Here is a 19,378-nt window from a genome sequence, read left to right as displayed (position 1 = left end):
TTTACTGCAGAAGAACCACCCTGGCTTTAAGCAACATGTGTGTATGCATCTGCACCTACAGACATAACCATGTATTAATCCATAGACTAACCTCGGTTAACCATGGTGAGATGTGAATGATGATTCCGTTGATTTTTCTTCTGGAGCAAATTTCCATTTATGATCCTTGAACTTAAAATAAGTGGAAGAATAATGTCAAAGCAGCCACGTGTTTCCTGTTTATTCCTGCCATCCCTTCCTCTGCTCTGCTAACAGCAGCCTGACCTGGAACTGAGCACAGGAAAACATGCAAAAGTAATTGGGCCATGAGAAATAGCTCGTCCTCATTCATTCTCCAGTTGATCTTCATGCATACCTCTTTCATGGCAACCAAGTAAGTCTTTCCAAATGCGCTTTCCAAGGCTTTCTCAAAACAGGCACAGCAGAAGACAAGGACGCTAGGGCTCTTTAGAGCCAGAGCTTGAAAAAAGCATTTTCCATGTCCACAAAGTAAGGCTGAAGCAGCATCTAAGAAACCATCCAGTTTTCTTCACGTTATGGCGACCAAGGCTACTCTGCATGATCACTCAGATGAGCAAATCTGGATTAGATCTGTACGTGCTCAGATTTCCTTGTATACTACTTTCATTTTCAGGGCAGGAATAAATAAGGGCTGTGCACCATGCAAAGGATGGAGCTCACCAACTGGCTAACCTTGCTCTGGTTCGGTTGCACAGCTCTGCCTGACAACCCAGAGGGTCTCAATAATGCCAAGACAACAGGTGGACAGAGTCAGACACCATCAAGGAGCTTTTGGAAAGAAAATGTGTGGGACAGAGAAACTTCCAAAGAAATGAAGGGCTGGGAAAAGAATAAATGGCAGAATGAATGTGGAAAAAAAGTAAAGCATAAAACATAAGCTTGGTCGAGAACTAAGCTATAGGAGACTATGAGGAACATCACAGTTCTTGTCCTTACGTAGATAACAATGCTCAGATACAGCGGAAGAAACATCTGGGCAAGATCTTGCAGAGACTGGAAGATTGACAGCTTCTTCAAAAGAAAGGCATACTACTTAGGCTGGAGGCTATTAGTTGCCAGTTCAAGCTAAACCAATGGTATTCTTTAAACTGCAAAGTTATGTGCTACTTGTCAGGAGATCTATGGCAAATACTGCTTTCTTGCTTCCCTTGCACCACACAGGCCAGTAGTGGCAAGGGACGTGCTGCCGTCACTGCCGTCTGCTTGCTGATCTTGCCCCCGAGAGCAGCCCTTTGCCAGAAAAAATACAGGGATATTTCCATTTTAGGAAGTGAGCTGTTATTTCAACTTGTTTTTTTGGCCAACATCGATTTACGCAACTTGATACTGGTAAGGGACGGAACCCTTTCACTACACTTTCTACTGTTCACAGTGCTTTTAATTATCAGCAGATCTCCTGATCTCCTTTGCACTCAGTGATTTCTGCTAAGAGGCCAGCTTCTCAAAATAGCTGAAATGCTAGTGGATGTGTGGATCTGAACAGAATACATTGAGGCATGACTCCAGGACCTCCCCCTCTAACTATGTAGTGACATCCTGTAGGCTTCTAATCAATGGTAGAAGTGAAGCTAAGACGTTTAAAGTTTTACTTCTCTCATTGACTTCCATTATATTGCTACTTGCTAGGTACCTGAAAGCTCTGAGACAGCCTTCGTCCTTTCCCTGGGCCTGATTAGAGAAAAGACATGGCAAGGTATGTTTCTTGCTATCTGGAATAAGTAAATCAGGCATGGGAAGGAGAAAGAAGAAAAGCGAGGCCACACAGATCCTTCACATTTGCCTCATAATCACACATACGAGCATCTACACTGTAGTAACCATCCAATTCACGCCTAAATAAAACTCTTAAGCTATCAGTTTACATATTGATAGGCAGATAGCCATAATGAGCTCCAGAAAGCTTGTGTTCAGCCTCGGTCCCGTAAGGAGGAAGATCAAAGGGAGCACAACCTCAGGGATCAGGGCTGTCCTGAGGTAGGACATACACACTTGGCCCAAAGCACACTCAAGACAACTGCTTTGATTTCTCCTTGAATGCATTAATGTGCAGAGAGGAAATATCTGGAGTTCAGCTGGGACAACATACAGCACAGCTGGGGACCCCAGAGAAATCTGAGGCTTTATGAACTCCTTCAAACATTTCCTTATTTTCTGTCCCCCAGTTCTCTCTCTCTTTTTTTTTTTTCCTAAGAAGTGCATCTTTTCCCAGTGAGAGATACTAAGTTCTTGATTTAATAACTGTGGTGAGGGCTATACTTTACATGTAAATAGAGAGATGTGTGGTCACAGAAATAGGAAAAACTATGGGAAAAAATCCTCTGTTAAAATTAGCCTCCTCTCACTCTGTACGGGAGAGAATTGATCTTTAAAACCAAACTCTGCCTTCAAATACAACATTCCCCCAAATCTGCAAGCACCTTGGCATGCAGCACTCTGTAGCCATCAGAGAGAGAAGCACTTCATGGGGAGAGTCAGTTTGTCTGGAGGTGGGTAGGAGGGATATGCATTTGAACCAGCCTCTTTCCCCAGGGAGGCAAACCCCACTTTGTACTTCTTTTATATTTTATCCCAATCTACAGTAATTTCCAAGTGACTTTTGCCTCTTTTTTTGCAACATGCCCAGAGCCTTCTGGAAGAAAGGGCCTCAATCAGCACAGACCATGAGTCACTTGGAGGGAAAGGAGGCTCCATTGGAGCTGGGGATGCAGCTGGTTTGCAGTTCCATTCCTGAGTCTCAAGGAGCCATGGGCACAGAAATCTGTGCAGGAGCTGGAAATGGTGACCAGTTAGGTCCCCAGCCAAACCAGGGTAAGATTTTTGCTCCGTGAGTCTGATGACCACATCCAATAGCCAAGGGAGAAATGAAACAGGAATATCACCATGATGATAGCCACGGAAACTGCTAACAGAAGGCACGGAGCCAAAGAAAGGAGAGAGTTCCCACAGAGCATACACCATGTGCTATCTTCCTGTCAGCAACTGTTTACTGGATATTCAACAGGCTGTGGCCAGGTTTTCCAACACACTCCTTTTCATCCCAAAAGACTACTACAAGCTTCTCTTAATTTGGCCTCCCTAGGCTGCAAGGAAATAGTGGGCTTGAGGTTTTAGGGCACTCAAAATACATCTTACAAGGCTGATTGCCAACATGGTCAAGACAGTGTCCATGTCAAGGCATTTCAATAACATCTAGCTTTTTCAAACAAAACCAAGTAACCCACCTTTTACTTAGGCATGCTTTTTTTCCTGCTGAAGCTCTCCCATTTTGTTTACTTTGATAGAGATCTGATAAAACAGAGAAGTGTCTTCTGCAAGGTCAATTCCAGACATTGGCAATGGGCAGGAGCAGCAGGGAGCATTACAGCTGTGCTCTGGGCTTATGGCTACATGAAAGCACCTTTGCCAAGAGGTGAGCACATCTCTCCATCGCTGCTGGTGATCCTCTCACTGATGAGAAGCTCAGGCTTATTGAGCAACAAGAGATGGAGAAACAAACCACAAGGCTGGATGTGCCATCAGAAATTAAATTTGTAGCTGCAATCAGATTCCTTACCTCTGGTTTTCTGCTCTGTCAGAGCAGCAGCAGTAAACACTTCCCACAACGTGGTGCATTAAGGGGAAGTGCGGTCTTTGCTGTTGGGTAGCAATCCTCATCAGCCAAGGCAGACAGGCATCTTGGTGGGGCCGACCTGAAACTAGGATAGAAATACAGCTGGTGTAAACCTGGCAGAAGCAGGGAGCCCAGCCCAGTGGGTCATGTCCTGCCTGCTACCACATTAATACACAGGGCAGACTTCCCGAAGGCAGGCAACAGCTCCTCTAGGTAGGAACCTCACATGTGGGACTCCCGTATCAGATATCTAGGGCACAAGTATTCTGTCAGACACAGAATGTTTTGCATGCTGGAGTTAACCCAGTTAAGTGAAAGGGAGGGTGGAAAGTCAGCTAAAAGCACAGGGCCATGTGCAGATGAAAGTGATATCACTGACCTCTCTCTGGGAAAGAGGACAACAACAAAAACCCAGCAGATAATAAAACCAGAGGTTCCTTAGCTAAAGATAGCCTTGGTCTGCTGCTATCCAGGGCAAGCCTCTACAAATCACCAACAGCTCCTCCACAGCCAGGCACATGCAAGCCTACAGCATCAATCTACACTCTGGGTGACTTCTCTCAGCTTGTTTCAGCTCAGAGGGGACATCTCCTAGAAGTGCCATCTCCCCCTCTGGCTGGAGCAGCATATACAAGCTTAGGCAATGCAACAGATTTCTAAGGAGCCCATGGGTACTTGAGACAAATTGCACCCTGACTACAGGGAGATGTGAAAATAAACGCACATTATGCTAGGAAGACCTCCACAGGGAGACCCAAGTGGCTTCATCTTCCTGAGAAAAGCTCAGACTTCAAAGCCTGGAGAACACTCACAGAAAGTTTTCTATGCCATTTAACATGCAGGGAGTAGGGAAATGCTTCCCCTAAGAAACATCCATCTGGGTTTTAATTTCTTTCCATGGAATGGCTCCTGCCCCCTGCACCGATCTCAGTGCCAGCAGTGATTAGTGCTGTCCTATCCTCTGTATTTCAGTGTAAGTTATGGCTCTCCTGAGATACAGTAAGGGTGTATTAAAGACGTGGAATCTAAAATTCAGAAGTTCAGAAACAAAAAGACTTTGGGGACCAAACTGAAACACCAAAAATAGAAGTTCCATGAGCCAACACAAACTCAATTTCTTGTTCCATTCCCCTCCCATGCTTCTCTGCAACACTGGACGTGGGGGGCGAACAAAGTCATTCATAGATTTGTGCAAGACTAAGCAAATTTGTTTTGTTTGGGAAAACACGAGAGCATTATCAAGAAAGTCAAAACACTACTTCTGAACAATTGTTTTGAACAATTAAGTGCCAAGTACCAGCCAATACTTTGATCTTCCCCTTGTGCATCTGCATTACCCTAAAATCAGCTGATACTCACAGAAATCCTCATCCACCCAACCCTTTCCCCAGGCTATGTGCCCACTGGTTGGCCCTCACCCCTGAAACCAGAGCTGTCCTTATGCAAGAGCAGCTTGGAGATTTCCAACTGGCTGAGCAAATCACATCTTCCCAACCCCTGACCAAGGATGCAGCACCTGAGAGATGACAGAGAGCTACACAAAGAAGGAAGTTTGCTGCTTACTTTGTCTCATGGGAAAAGCATGGGTGGGAGCACCACATTCTGACTTCTTGCTACCAGCAACCTGATCCTGGCCATTCTGCCCAGCTCCACAGCCTGATGCACCAGGCTGTGGCTTGCTTGATCACTAGCCATGGCATTATGCATCATTCGTGGGAGGTTTTGCCCTCAAAAATCAAATCAATGTTAATCTTCCTAACATATAAACTGAACGCTATTCTTTTTCCTTTCCAGAGTGGGAGGAAAAGAAGCCATCTGAGCAATTAGCAATGCACTCTGGCTGAATTCAAGCCCGAAGCATAATACATATTGAACATCATTACTAATTGTTCAGACAGTTTGGTTATAATAGAATAGTCTTAAGGACAGCAAATAGCATTTTTCTAATATAGCAAAAAATGCCTGACAAAAGCTTGATGTAGTTACATTATTGACATGACTGCAGAAATGATCATAGTGGTGGGAGAATCATTAAATTGAGCTTGCATAAATCAATAGCAAAATGTGGCCTTGGGGATAAGTTGCCTCTCTATGCTGAGACAGCAGAAGATGGGAAAAGAAAGAAGGTCACTTACTGCAGGTCAGAGGGGTGTGGAAGCCAGCCGTAGGTGTTTTAAAGCCCCATCCTCTTTTCCACTGGAGATGTTACCTCCTTGGTAGGTACTGTTCAATCCTTCAGCTGTCTCTCCAAAGTTTTCCTGCTGATAGAGAAGGTGAAGCTCCCACCAACTGCTTCCAGACCATCGAACATCTCACTTCACCGTGAGCCTACAGAAAGAATTAAGTAAGTTATGCAAGAACTTTCACAAACATTAAAAAAAGAAGTCTAGGCCTTACATATAGACCAACAAATTCCCCTCTGCTATGAATCCACAGGTGCCAAACAACACACCTGCATGCTCTCTCAAAAGATATCAGGTAAAAACAGACAGACTTGAGAAAGAACCTCTCACCAGCTTGAGTTCTTTTCCATATGTTGAGTTTTTCTGCTGCTCAAACAAGGGAGTTTGTGTCACTGCTGCCTTCTCCAACACGGTACAATTCAAATTCCTATTAGGTGAAAAGAATAAACTATGATAACTCATTTCACATCATAAATGGTTCTGTTACTGAAATGCTAACATCACAGAATCATTCAGATTGGAAAAGACCTCTAAGACCCCCAAGTCCAACCCCGGCTCACCTCCACCATGCCCACTGACCACATCCCCTCAGTGTTACAACCCCATGGTCCTTGAACACAAATCTCAAGGCCACCAGGAGGTTAAGAATGCTGGTTTGGGGTTTACTTCTTTTGACAGAAAATAAAGAAATGCCAGTTGACCCTGGATAGATTTGGGAGCAGCAGAAAGATGTGGATAAATGCCTTCATGTAATCCACTAGTATGAAGCAGTTGTTTCTGGTTCAAAGTGCATCCTCCAAAGTGAAAACCAGGCTTTTCATCAGGATAAATTCCTCTTGGCTCTGAATAGGAGCTCCAGAGAGACTGAAACCTCTATTTACTCCTGTCACTTGACCTCTTGTTTCTCCTGAGTTTCATTAACAGTATCCTGCTTGGATGAGTTTGCTTTGAACAGCACATCAAAAATATTCATAGTGTAGGAGTTAGAACTACATTTAGTTACAGGAACTTGTAACAAGAAACCTTTTTTTTTTTTTAATTTCCCTAGAAAGCTCAAAGAATGCTGAAAACTACACAATCAATGGAACCAGACGAACTCTAACAGATGGTAGGTGAGACCTGAATGAAGCAGACCCATGGCAAGATGTGCGCCGTCCTGCTGTCCTAACAGGCTGTTTTCAGCCTGAGTAGCTGCAACGTGATTAAGGGCTGCGGGCTGAACCATGTTTCTCAGCCTGTAAACAAACTTAAAGGTGAATCCTAAGATCTCTTACTGTAACATTTTCTGTAGCACACGATTTGCATCTAAAACATCTATAAAAAGCCAAGACATCACGGAGCATAAACCTCAGCCTGAAATGTCCCCTGACTCCTGGATTTCCGTGGGAATCTGGAATTGAAACTGGGAAAGCCTAAGGCAGATTTCCTGGAATAAAGGAGTAGCTATTTAAAAGGCAATTAGAAGACTTTGAAAACTGTAAACCCAAACAAATCATGCTGCAGGACAGTCTGTCTCCAATCACCATACATATAAACCTGTCCTGAAGCATTAGCAGTGCTGTGCATCTACTGAATAACACACTCGCATTGCTTAAGTGGGACCAAGGTATGCACCAGGGTGGGCTGAAGTTGCAGTCTCAGCTTCAAGCCAGACTCCAGTGCAGCAGATCTCTGCTCTGGCACACCATGAGTATCCAAGCATTGCAATCTGGCTGCTCTGTCCTCCCTGCTTCACCCAATTTCGCCCAGATGGACTAACGAAGTTTGCTGGCAGGGAAGTCTTGCAGTCCTTTGGATAAGCTGCAGTGGTGGTCATACGCGTGGTGCAAAGATGCACTCTTCTACCTCAGTAGGACCATCCAACCACAACAATCTCTTCAAGCATTTTATTTCTCCCAGGTTTGATTTTAAGCCTAGAATAGTTCTGGCACGCTGCTGCCCCTGAGCAAAACTGAAGTGGTGCATGTATTCATCACCTCTTGGGATAGCCTTCTGAAAATACAAATTCTGGATGGCACGAAGCAGTTGATACAATCTTATGCAGGATCATATTGATTGACCTCCCGTGATGCTACAGCTGAAGACACCACAAGTTTCAAAAGGGAGGACAACTTTTGTTTCCTCGAGGCCACAGCCAATCTTTATATATCAGGACAGAGGAGTTGCTTCTAAAAGAGCTTTCCAGGACCTCTCATGATAAAAGGCTGGAATATATGGAATCCTGCAGCAAGATGCAATGTGAAACTCAACTGCGGGCACTGGTGCTCTGATGTGGGAATGCTGAGACAGTATTTACAGCTTTGTCTCTCTATAACTTTCGGAAAACAGTTCTCATCTCCTTTCCCAAATCCCCCAGATATAAGACAGTAGGATTAACAGAATCTCACTTGGTTATTTTATATAATTATGTTAGCAAGGTGTTCAGCCTCAAGGTGTGTTAAAGCTCCTTAGTGCCACAATAATTCAGGTGCATCTAATAACTGGCAAATGGCTGCTAATTTTAAATTACTGCAGGCTCTTGAGTAGTGGACTATGCAGATCTTGAGACAGGCACTGATGCATAGGAACAGGTTGCCTAAGGAGGCTGTGGATGCCTCATCCCTGGAGATGGAGACATTCAAGGCCAGGCTGAATGTGGCTCTGGGAAGCCTGGTCTGGAGGTTGGCAACCCTGCACGTGGCAGGGGGGTTGAAACCAGATGTTCATTGTGGTCCTTTTCAACCCAGGACATTCTGTGATTCCATGACAGGCCAGGAGAGACAGGGATGACGTCCTCCATGGAGTAAAAGGGTCATACTTCCAGTCTGGAGGCGAACTCTTGCTAATCTCTGAAACACTTCTCAAATGGACAGTGTGCACATCACAAAACAAGTCACTCTGCTGGCCTTGAGCCAGGTTTGCAGAGCACGGATTAAATCCAAGGCAAACCCCCGAGCACATTATGGAAAGGTTCCCATTGGTTCCATCAAGCTTTCATTGGAGTTTTTGAGCTGCAGCCAAAAGCATTACTTTCTCCAGATCAGAGATGGGTTTGAGCAACAAGGTAACGCTTCTGTGACCCCTGTCTGCAGGCAGAGGAAGTCCTAACCTTATCAGAGAGCAGGGCTGGAAGATACCCCAGCATGGCAAGCAAGAAAGCAGTCATGCAGATGGTATGCTGTTTTTGCCTTTGTCGTGCAAACACAGAGCATCTCCCCAAGTGCTTGACAGCTGGAAACAGCTGCACAGCTTCCTAAGGCAAAAGTGCTGGGAGCCACTTCACTGTAATACTTCATAAAACACTACACCCTGGTCTGCTTTTTTGCACATGTATATAGATTTGTTTGCTCTACGCGTTCTACAGTGCAGAAATATTTTCTATTTCCTGGCAGTCCTGGAAAACATTAAATGACCTCAGAGCACGACAGACCAGATGCTTTTGCCCTGCTTGAGGGAAAAAAAAAAAAGAAAGAAAAAGCACCAAAATTCGTAACACCTGTTGCAAGTCTTATGTCCAGCTCTGCTAGTGAGAGCCCAGCGGTCCAGAGGGACCCAGCTGCTCAGTGTGCACACAGGCCGGCTTCAGGGACCTCCCTCTCCAAGCAGAGACTGCCCTGTGTTTTTTGCATATATACCTGGCTCATCTGTGCTGTGCAGCAATGCTGGTCCAACGTACATCGAAGGAGCTCCCTCCAAGCTCAAGCAATGGCTTTGCGTGAAGTCCTATTCCATTTAACTGCTGGAGAATTGAGTTTAAAAGAGTCACGTGGAAAAATCTCTGGCGGAGTGATGATTTGGATTCACTGCCCAGACTTTTGTGCTATCTCTCTGCCTGACCCCCGCACAACTCCTGCACTGGAGATGTCCTGCGAAGGGTGCCAATAACACTGGGAAAACATTTTCCTCCTGGAGAAGGAAAAAAAATAAAGGGTGGGGTGAGATGAGACTGACTACAAGGGATTTGGGGATTATTATTATTATTATTATAATCACTGTGGAGTTTCAGACTTTTTTTTGGTCTCTCTCCATTTTGAGCTTTGCAGATAGAACTACAGCTATCACCTCTGAAAGTTTTCCCTGGCACTTTGGTTGCTGCTCTGACCCTGAACCCTCTTGGAAAGAGAGCTGGGAAGAGAGAAGCCTGCTGCTGCAAGCAGCCTCAGCCTGGCCAGGCATCTCCCCTTGCTGCTAATAGCACCCACCTGAAAACAAGAGCTTTCACAACAGCCAGAAGCCTTTCAGACCAACAGATCTCTGGGCCTGTACCCTCAGATCTGTAATTCTGGAGCTCAAAAGGTGATCAAAGAAAAGTAGTTTAAGGGACCCTGCGTTTTCTTAGTAACTTTCTCCTGAAGGAGATTTGAGGTCTCAGCTTTCCCAAGGTCTTCAGGACAGGTCTCGGGAAGTTAAGTGCCTCTCTGTACAAAAGATAAGGGACCTGACCACAGAGGATGGAGAGACCTCTAGAATAGACAGCTGGACTAGTTTCCTTTGTAAACAGTAAGCTTTCTAGGGGCAATGACCATCTCTTTGCCTTGTTCACTGGGAGGGTGGGTGCTATCTCTGTATAAAGAGCCCAAGGAATTTCACAGCAGAGCCAGGGCAGACTCCTTCCAGATAGTAATGCCTGTCAGTTACTGGTTGTTAGGAATAACGTTAAGGCCTCGCTGCAGAACTCTTTCACCTCAGGGATGTCACATACGTTCAATCATCTCCCAGGAGCCACCCCCAGTTCTCCCAACAGCTGCACAGACAATAAAATAGCCATAGCCATGAGTCAAACAGCAATAACAGTTCAAAGTTGGATTTCTGATGTCATCTGGGGCTTTTTCTCAAGCCTGCTGACTGCCTGGGACTCTTCCCACTGACCTAAAAGGTCAGGGATTGGGCAAACACAACTTGTCAGGGACCGCGTCCCCACTAGCTGCTGATAGCCAGCTACTATGACTGGAGTTGGTGCAGCAGCACTGCTCAGATGGCTTTGCTGAGTCCCAGCCCTCTGTGAAACAGGCTGCCTTTAGGGGAAGAGGTCTCCACTCGTTCAAGTTGTTCCATAACGTGCTTCCTGGAACAAGGTACATGTAAGACCTCACCCCCAAATACAACGGCATTGGCCCAACCTGTTTGCTCACCTTGTCTTTGCAGGGCAGCCTCTGCTTGCTTCCAGTAGCCCTTCAAGCTCCTGCGGGGATCTGCCTCAATAAAACCATCTCCTTTCTCTGAGACAAGGACTTCCTAAAAGGTGGAGCAAAGAGGTGATGTTTTATCATCAGTTAACATATCCCTCCTGCCTGCTGTTAGAGCCAATGTTTCATACATTTCTCCCAGCCTTTCCAGAGCTATCACTTGAGGATGCCCTGCTTGCTGCCTGCCCCAGAGTTAATGCCTGCTTCTTCCAGACCAGACTGCACAACCTCGTTCTCCACCACAGCATTAAGCTTTGGCAAGAGTATAGGTTAAAAAGAATCTCACAGAAGGTCATTTTGGTGTTGTTTTTCTTTTCAAATCCCAGTAGGAAAAGCCTTCTCATGCTAACCCATCCCCAGACCTTTACCCACCCAGAAAGCAGACCAAAGGCAGATAAGCTGAAATGACAACATTAAGAAGCAGGATTCAAATGGCAGGGCTCAATGAGCTGGGGGATCTTGCATGGTAGGAGCCACAGGGAGGCCAGCTCTTGGTCAGAGAAGAGCCTTCTTTTGGCAGTAACATTAAAGATGGTTCTCAGGAGGGGTGATTTCAGCTCCTGGCGCTGACATGGGCCTCCTGCCTGACTTGGCCAACTCAGTCTTTCCCCCTTTCTCCAATGGCAGAGATATTCCTTCTGCTCCATTTTGTCTATATATAAAGTTTTTTGGAGGAAGGGTAGCATTAAGCACGTGCTTTCTGGGCTTTGCTGGATCATGGCTGCGATTTCCCAGATCTGTTGGGTATAGTCCCAGCGTCTGCCTTACTGGCAAACTGCAAGTGCCCCTTCAGCCCAAATAGGATCCTGGCTCTGCTGAGGTATTTTAAAGCCAATCAGTTATTACAGCCACGTCTCTGCTATTAGCACATCATTAGTCAACATATCACAAATAGCTAAACAAATAAAAAGCTGCTTTATTCCAGGCCCTTCTCCAAGAGGCTGCACTAACTGTTGACTACTCTGTATTCTTGTGATGTGCTTGCTTGTGTTTTTCTGGATTCAGTTTTCACCTCATGGAAAAACCTTGTTGTGTTAGAAAAATAACATGCATTTTTACTAAACAAATTTATCAGGGAAGGTTTTTTTTGTTTTTCAGAGCCAGGATAAATTTTCTAGTTACAACAGGCTGAGCTCAGCTCAGCACATGCAGCGCTAACCTGGAGAGCAAACTGAGCTTGCAATATCCATCTAATGATACAGAGCAGTATTTTAAAGGCTTTCCAGACCTCATGAAGGTTTGGGATCAGCTAGGAATCAAGGTTTGGGATCGTTCTTTCTGCCCCCATCCTCACCTGGGATAAAAACAAGACCCTTACAGGAATATTTCTGAGATGATTATTATGAGCTGTATCTCATTTTCTCATTTGTGCTACCCTGGTTTGGTTTCACAGACCCAAGCCACCGCAGAGCAGAGTGGAAGCAGTATAAGGTTTGGATGGGAGACCTTTTTCACTGCCAGCTTTCCCCACCTGCTTGTGGCATCTCCTCTTTATGTCACATCGCATCAGGATGCCAGAAGCTTTGGCTTCTTGTTTCTTCATCCCAGCTGGGGGTCTTGCTGAGGAGCAACCTTACACCAAATAAGCCCTGCATATTTCTCTTTGGGAAGAGGCATTTGGTGCAGTTTTCAAGCAGTTGCTCTTTCAGTTTTCCATCTCTCTCTTCCACTTCAATGTTAAATACCCCATAGCTAATTTCAGCTCAGATTGACAAAGGAAAACAAACTACATTCATTCTTTTTATATTCCTTTCCTTGCTCTGAGCAAGAAACCAAAGCTTTAGGTTGATATCTCTTCCTCCCACCTCTCTCATGCCCCAACGTTTGCAGTAAGCATTTGCCTCAGGATTTGATGCACTCAGCCCACAAGAAGTGCTTGGTCTCTTACACTACGTGCATGATGCTGTCCAGGTCTGCACACTGTGATTCCCAAGAAGAGCAAAGCCAAGTATTGCATCTCAGCTGCTGATATGCAATCAGTTCCCACCAGCTTTCCAGCACACATCCCCAAAGAGTGATTCAGAGTTTGACAGTTAATGCCAAAAGCAAATGGCTCAATACAGACAGGAAACATAATGGAAGTTCTTTTTAGCAAAGAAAATTTTCCTGAGACTGGCTGAGATGAGGAGGAAAGAAGGTCCCTTCCAAGGTTCTACTGTGGCAAAGGAGAAACCCTTGGTGTTAACAGCAGTGCACCCTGTCTCCTTGCCCCCGATTTCTGCAGGTCCATTGAGCAGACTCAGAGTAAGCAACAGAAGTGAAGACTCTGCAGGTTTTTCTATCCTCATATTTCTTTTCATCACCATAATCCTAAGATTAGCGCCTTCCCAGCATTTAAAGCCATGACCCTTGAGAGCCAGCATATCCTGTGCTGCAAAACCAAACATCAGCTAAAGAGTAGCTAATTCCCCTGACCAGAAAGGACGCTAATAGCATTTATTTTCATTTACTGGCAATATCCAACCCCTTAAGTAATATCAGATGGGCCAGCAACCTGGCCTTGAATAACATGCCGCTCAGACTGCCTATAAATTTTTACCTTCCCTCTTTAACATGACAGCCTCACATCATCAAGGGATTTGCCAGGGAAAGACAGACACATGTGTGGGTACTGAAGCAGCTGCACTCCCACTAATCTCATATTGTCAGAAGGGCCACGAAAAATGCAGTAGCCACTGAGTTTCATTAGCCATGATCGGTGGCTGGGTGGTGCAGGAGCAGAGGACAGCAGCCAAATTGTTCATATCTCCTTACTCTTGGCTGAAAGGAACTCCAAAGAGATTACATCCTTAATGCTTCCCATAGATGTAAAATATGGCTATTTTTACCACACAGAGATGCAGAGCCAGGAGACAGACGGAGCTGTAGCTCTATTCTGCCTGCTCCAGCAGCTGCAGTCTTTGCAGTCATACATTCAGGAGATGGAGAACTTAAAGATGGCTTCAATGGAGTTCCCAATAAAGCTTCAGTACCTTGCCAAGCCAGGCAATATGGAGGACACAGAACCATTTTAATTGACTGTACCTCTTTTTGAGGGGGTCAGACTCCCACGTAATTGATTGACAAGACAAGAGCTGGCAGCCTCAGGTTGCGCCAGGGGAGAGGTTCAGGCTGGATATTAGGAAGCATTTCTTCTCCCGAAGAGTAGTGAGGTGTTGGAACAAGCTGCCTAGGAAGGTGGTAGGGTCACCGTTCCTTGAGATGATCCAGAACCATGGAAAGGCACTGAGGAATGCAGTCAGTGGGCATGGTGGGGGTGGGCTGGGGTGCAACAGGGGGTGACCTGTTGAATGGGACCTAAATGTTTTCCCACTTGATTTGACAGAAGTGGATATAAATATAACAGACCTTTGATAGCAAAGCAAATTTCCTTCCACTGCATCTCAGGCAAGGCCGCAATAGAAATCTACATCACAGAATATAAATCAGTTGCATCCTATGGTTTGTGGGATTTAAAGGTATATAGTCATCATTATTTGGATTTATGCTTCTTTCCTGTCCCAAAGCAGAGTTCAAAATGCATTAGAGGTTTTCTCTGTTAGTCAAAGATTTCAGGAAGCATCAAACAGACCCGTGCTGGCTACTGGCAACTCAGTGAAATCCAGCTCTCCTGGGGGGCTGCCTGTGTGCCATTCAAACACTTTGTATGCTCAGAATAGATTTGAGCTTTCCAGGCAAGCAGCAAACTCGTTGCTGCCTGAATACACTGAAAAATCCTAGAGCAAACAGCAGCTGCCCTAGGAAGGGGAAACCCCATGTTGCTGGAGATCAGCTGGTCCAGCAAGGAAGGGATTACATAAACAGTCAAGAAATCCCCAGGAGACATGTGGCCAGCATAGAATTTGTCACCATTATCAGCCCTTAGAACAGAGCAGAAATGAGCACAGTCCAGCTCACACAATCATTTCACTGAACATCAGTTGTGTAATGATGGTGCTCTGAGGCACGGCAGATAGCACATGTGGTTCTACCTGGAAAGATTACCTCAACCCTGTGGCGGGGGGTTGGAGCTTCATGATCCTTGAGTTCCCTTACAACCGAGTAATTCTATGAACCCTGCTGTAGGACAGCCTCTCTCACTATTTGGTGCCATGTTCCTCTTGTCTTCCACACTTAGCTACTTGCCTCCACAGCCTTAGCACTAGGCACTGCCTGTCCTCCAGCTATAAACTTAGAAACTAAGGCTAGCAGGAACCACGCTATCCTACCAAAAGCTATTTTTAATCCAATTATCCTTCATTACGACTATCCTTTAATGTTGATCCAAAAATCAACAAAGGGTGAAGAATCTACCATCTAGTGAAAAGTGCAGTACACAGACTGAAGAGTCAAAAAGAAAAGACAGTAGGAATGTTTTATTTCAGTTCTAAAACCCTGACATCTCCTGATATAACCACAGTTCCTCTAGAAGATGGTAATAACCAATTGTGAGATCCACCGATAACTGCAGACCTAGCTAAAGGCAAGGCAACTTGTCTTTTGAGTACCTAAGGGAAGAAGTGGGAGGCAAGTCTGTATAAGGAGAAAGACAGACAGAGCCTTAGGGGCACAGCTTGCTGAAGAGATGGAGATTTCTGACCAAGGAAACTGTTTGTTTCTCTTGAGATCATAGCAACAGGACATTGTGTGCATGTTTTGTAAGTAAATCACAATATTTTTTTCCAAGGGATACCTCTCTCCAAATAATATAATCAATTTCTCCTCTTAATGGAAAAAAAAGAACCAATTCCTTCACCCGGGCCTGGGGGACAGCACTATCCTCATCCAGCATATCTCCTATTTTTCCAAAAGCACTTTCCAGCTCTAATTCCAAGTCAGTTAGTCCCCTCATGCAAACAGATGAGCAGACTATTCAAGAGATACATAAATCAACAGATAAGGTGACCTAGCCAATCCTTGGAAACAGTACAAAACCAAGGTTTGCTTTCCTCCAGGCCATCCATAGGGCTGCTGCTGGGCCCTGCTCTGCCAGTTTCTGACCTGTTTTCAGCTGAGATACAAGCCATTCTCCCACAGCAACTTCACAGGTACTGGTTACCAGAGACTCAGGTCCTCATCGCTTGTAACAGTCCAGCAATTCCCCCTCAAGCCAAGGTTAACGAGGGGAATCTGGGGATATTGGGAACTCTCCTCCAGTCACCAGCTGGCTTCAGTTTCAGGCACTGATCCTTGGAAGACATACCAGGTTGCTTCCCATCTTGTAAGGAACGTATTTCTTCTGTTTGAAGATCTCTTCTCCCCACAGAGCACAACTGAAGACAGACACCGTTGTTTATCTGATTTGCATGAACCTGAAACACTCCAAAACTGGGAGCTACTTGGATAATGCAGAAAACACAACCTTCTCCAATGCTAGCAGCAAAGTGGGAAAATAACTGCTCCAAGCAACTGTTTCATTCTGCTAATTGGCTCCTATGCTGACTAGCAATTCCAGCCTTGATTCAGAGAAGAAACAGAAGCAGAGACTAACTGCAGATGCAAAGATGAGCTGGTGTAAATGGACACCATCTCATTGCTGTCTGTCCCTACTGATTACTGAGGAGCTCATTCACCAGGCCGAATGCAGTAAATGGCTTACATATGCAGGGAACACAAGATATTGCTGGCAATCCTGAAGCACGCAGATAGCAGAAAGCTTCCCAACATAAAGAACAAAGTTACCATCCAGCTAGGGTTACACTCCAATATATTTGCTTGCATTCTCTTTTTCTTTTCCAGTTTCTTTTGGCATTTCAAGCAGGAAGGAATACATGTTGTAGCTATCACATTCCTTTTTCATTGCATCATTTCAAGTAATTCACTTCAAGGGCTTCCTTGGAAATACCCACAGGGGAGGACTGAGCAGCTGTGACCCTTCTGTCTGGGAAAATAGAACTAAATCAGAAACCTAAATCAACTACTTCTTTCCTATTTAGCCCAGAAATACACACAGTCTGTACCTGGAGATAAATGGCCAACAGTGCTGCTGCTTCATGGGATGGTTTCTCCCAGTAGAGTGCTTTCCTACCCAAGCAATAAAGAAAGCACAATTATCACTGATAAAAATCATACTGATTATCGCCTCAAGCAATACAATGATCAAGCTGTAGTTGTCAATACAGCTATTTAACACTTTGTGATATATAGATATCACATCTAATCCAAATGGCTCCTGAACTGAAAATAAGGGTTATCAAGAAATAAAGGGAAAGTATCAAATATACCAATCCTGAGCTGTGGCTCGTGGCATCCACTCATAGTTGCTGCTGAAGACATCACGCTGGGCAAGATTATAACACAGCAGGTATAAACAGATCCAGATACCAGACATTACAAACAGTGCTTAAAAAGAATAATAAAATGTTAAAAAAGACTATTTTTATAGAAGAGAAAGACCGGGGAATGGTGAATGACAAGGGCAATTCGTTAATACACCACATGTTGCATTATTCCATAAACTGGAGGTTTAGCAGCAATAGAGATAAGCAGCAGCAGAGCCAGGGTAAAGCTCTTCATCCATGGGGACATCCACTGGGACAACACACAACAGGTGCCATCTCAGATATTATTACTATCATTTGATTTTTGCCTTTTACTATTTAGAAGCAACTTAAAACAACTAAGAGTCAGTGGCAAATGAGTCATTTGGGACTGCACAGATGTGCTGTTCAGCGTCTGCCCAACCATTCTGATGTCTGTGAAAGGAGAAGGGAAGTTTTCTTCAAATTCTCTATGGACTGTAATTCTTCCGAAGTTGAAGACTACAACGAGATAAAGAAGAGAGAGGGTTCTTGGGAATGCACATTGAACATACAGACCTATTCTCATTGCACAGAGATTACTCCCTAGTTTATTTGTATGATATCCACAATGGCTGCTACTCAGTTGTTAGAGAACCAACAAGGTACTGAATACTTCACCATTAGCATTCACAACTGCCAACCCATGAAGTGATATAGTCTTGACACTTAAATTAAGCCAGGATGTAGCACTAGAAAAAGAGTCTTTGGTTAAGGTTTTCACACTGTATCCAGATGCTTTCTGTAACTTCATAAGCATAGCATGAAATTACACAACCAGATTCCGCTCTGAATGCCGTGGCCTTAAATTAAAGGCTTTCAAGACAGCATCTACTTAAAGAAAATCCTGAAATATAAAACAAAGGTTTATTATTAATATTATTTTCTATTCTGAAACTTTGAGTACTGAAAAGCCAGAAGACATTTCTCAGAAGAAAGTGTTTTCTAGCTGAAGATACTGAAGACAAAAACTATCTCTGGGTAGGAAAGAGCATAATCAGGAATTCGCCCTTAACTCCCATCCAAAGCACCGCTCCAGGTGGATGTTCCAACTAACCTTAAACAAACAGCATCACCCTGGCCTCACCTCTGCCAGGAGCTATGTGCTTGAGTGGCTGGTTCAACTCAAGGACCTTCTCATAGTGGAAACTTCTGCTGCCACTCTGCCAACCAGCTGTCTGCCCATGGAAAAGCTGGTCTGCCCCAGGCCTTTATTGCATCCACACTCAGCACACTCACTGTGCTTCATCTGGGACCATCTGAAAGCTCAGCGTTAGCAATGGACAACATCTAGAGACTGTGGGTACCTTCCACTTTTTTTCTTTTTGGCTGAAGGACCATAAATGCTATTTGGTCCGCTCTTATTCAGCATTCCCACTGCCTGTGAAAGACTAGGAAAGAAGCGTGTTGGCCCTTCCTGCAGCATTACTCACAGAGGCTCCTTGGTATCTGAGTCACAGCTGGTTTGGGACTAAGGCCTGTGTGCGATTAGTCACTGGAATTTGGTGGGAGGCTATATTTAATAACACCCCTAGCTCTAGAGAAACAGGAAGCCAGGCAATCTTTAAGGACCACAGATGCATTATAAACTCTTTCCAGAACCACCAGAAATGTAGCCAGCAAGAAAACAGTCAAATTAGCAAAAAAGCATGTATGTAGGCGGGCAGGCCATACTTTTGTACCCCTGTTCCATACTGAGAGCAGAGCTTTTGCCAAGCATCACATCTCTGGGCCAGGATGTACAGAAGCAATGCTGCTATGTCAGTGAGGAGCATCTGCATGAGACCCTACAAGCACAGGCATCCTCAATACCTTTGGTCTAGACATACCATTAAGAGAAACAATGAGCAAGGTCCCACGTAGAGTATGTGCTGTTCATACACACTTCAGCACTTGCTGCTCCATCTCCAAAACTGTAATTGTAGACACTCCCAAGTTGGCAATTTGGAGAAGCAAATAGAAAAGGCACAGAAATCAAGAAGTGAGGAGTGCATTGTCAGAATAAAATGACTTCCTCCTTGACCATTAATCACCAAATGGCTTTGCTAAAGAATCAAGGATCTTGTAGCGAACTCAACTATTGCCAAATCCCTGCTTTGCTCTGCTTCCATCACCAGCTTC

At 44.7% G+C, this 19,378-nt stretch overlaps 1 long non-coding RNA gene across 2 annotated transcripts in view; it reads right to left on the bottom strand.

Annotated features, from left to right (window-relative positions):
• Positions 1-167: 167 nt before the first annotated feature.
• LOC140254647 (uncharacterized) overlaps positions 168-19,378 on the bottom strand; it is a 44,401-nt gene continuing 25,190 nt past the window's right edge. For both annotated transcript variants that reach the window (XR_011904278.1, XR_011904279.1), the window contains exons 4-9: positions 10,926-11,028; positions 9,429-9,699; positions 6,145-6,241; positions 5,767-5,959; positions 3,575-3,716; positions 168-270 (exon numbers count right to left, since the gene is read on the bottom strand). This is a non-coding gene — a long non-coding RNA (uncharacterized lncRNA). The remainder of the gene's footprint in view (positions 271-3,574; positions 3,717-5,766; positions 5,960-6,144; positions 6,242-9,428; positions 9,700-10,925; positions 11,029-19,378) is intronic.

Source organism: Excalfactoria chinensis, chromosome 7 (assembly GCF_039878825.1).
Source record: "Excalfactoria chinensis isolate bCotChi1 chromosome 7, bCotChi1.hap2, whole genome shotgun sequence".
Taxonomy (NCBI): Eukaryota; Metazoa; Chordata; class Aves; order Galliformes; family Phasianidae; genus Excalfactoria; species Excalfactoria chinensis.
Note: the sequence above shows the minus strand (reverse complement) of the source record. Positions and strands in the feature narration are given on the sequence as shown.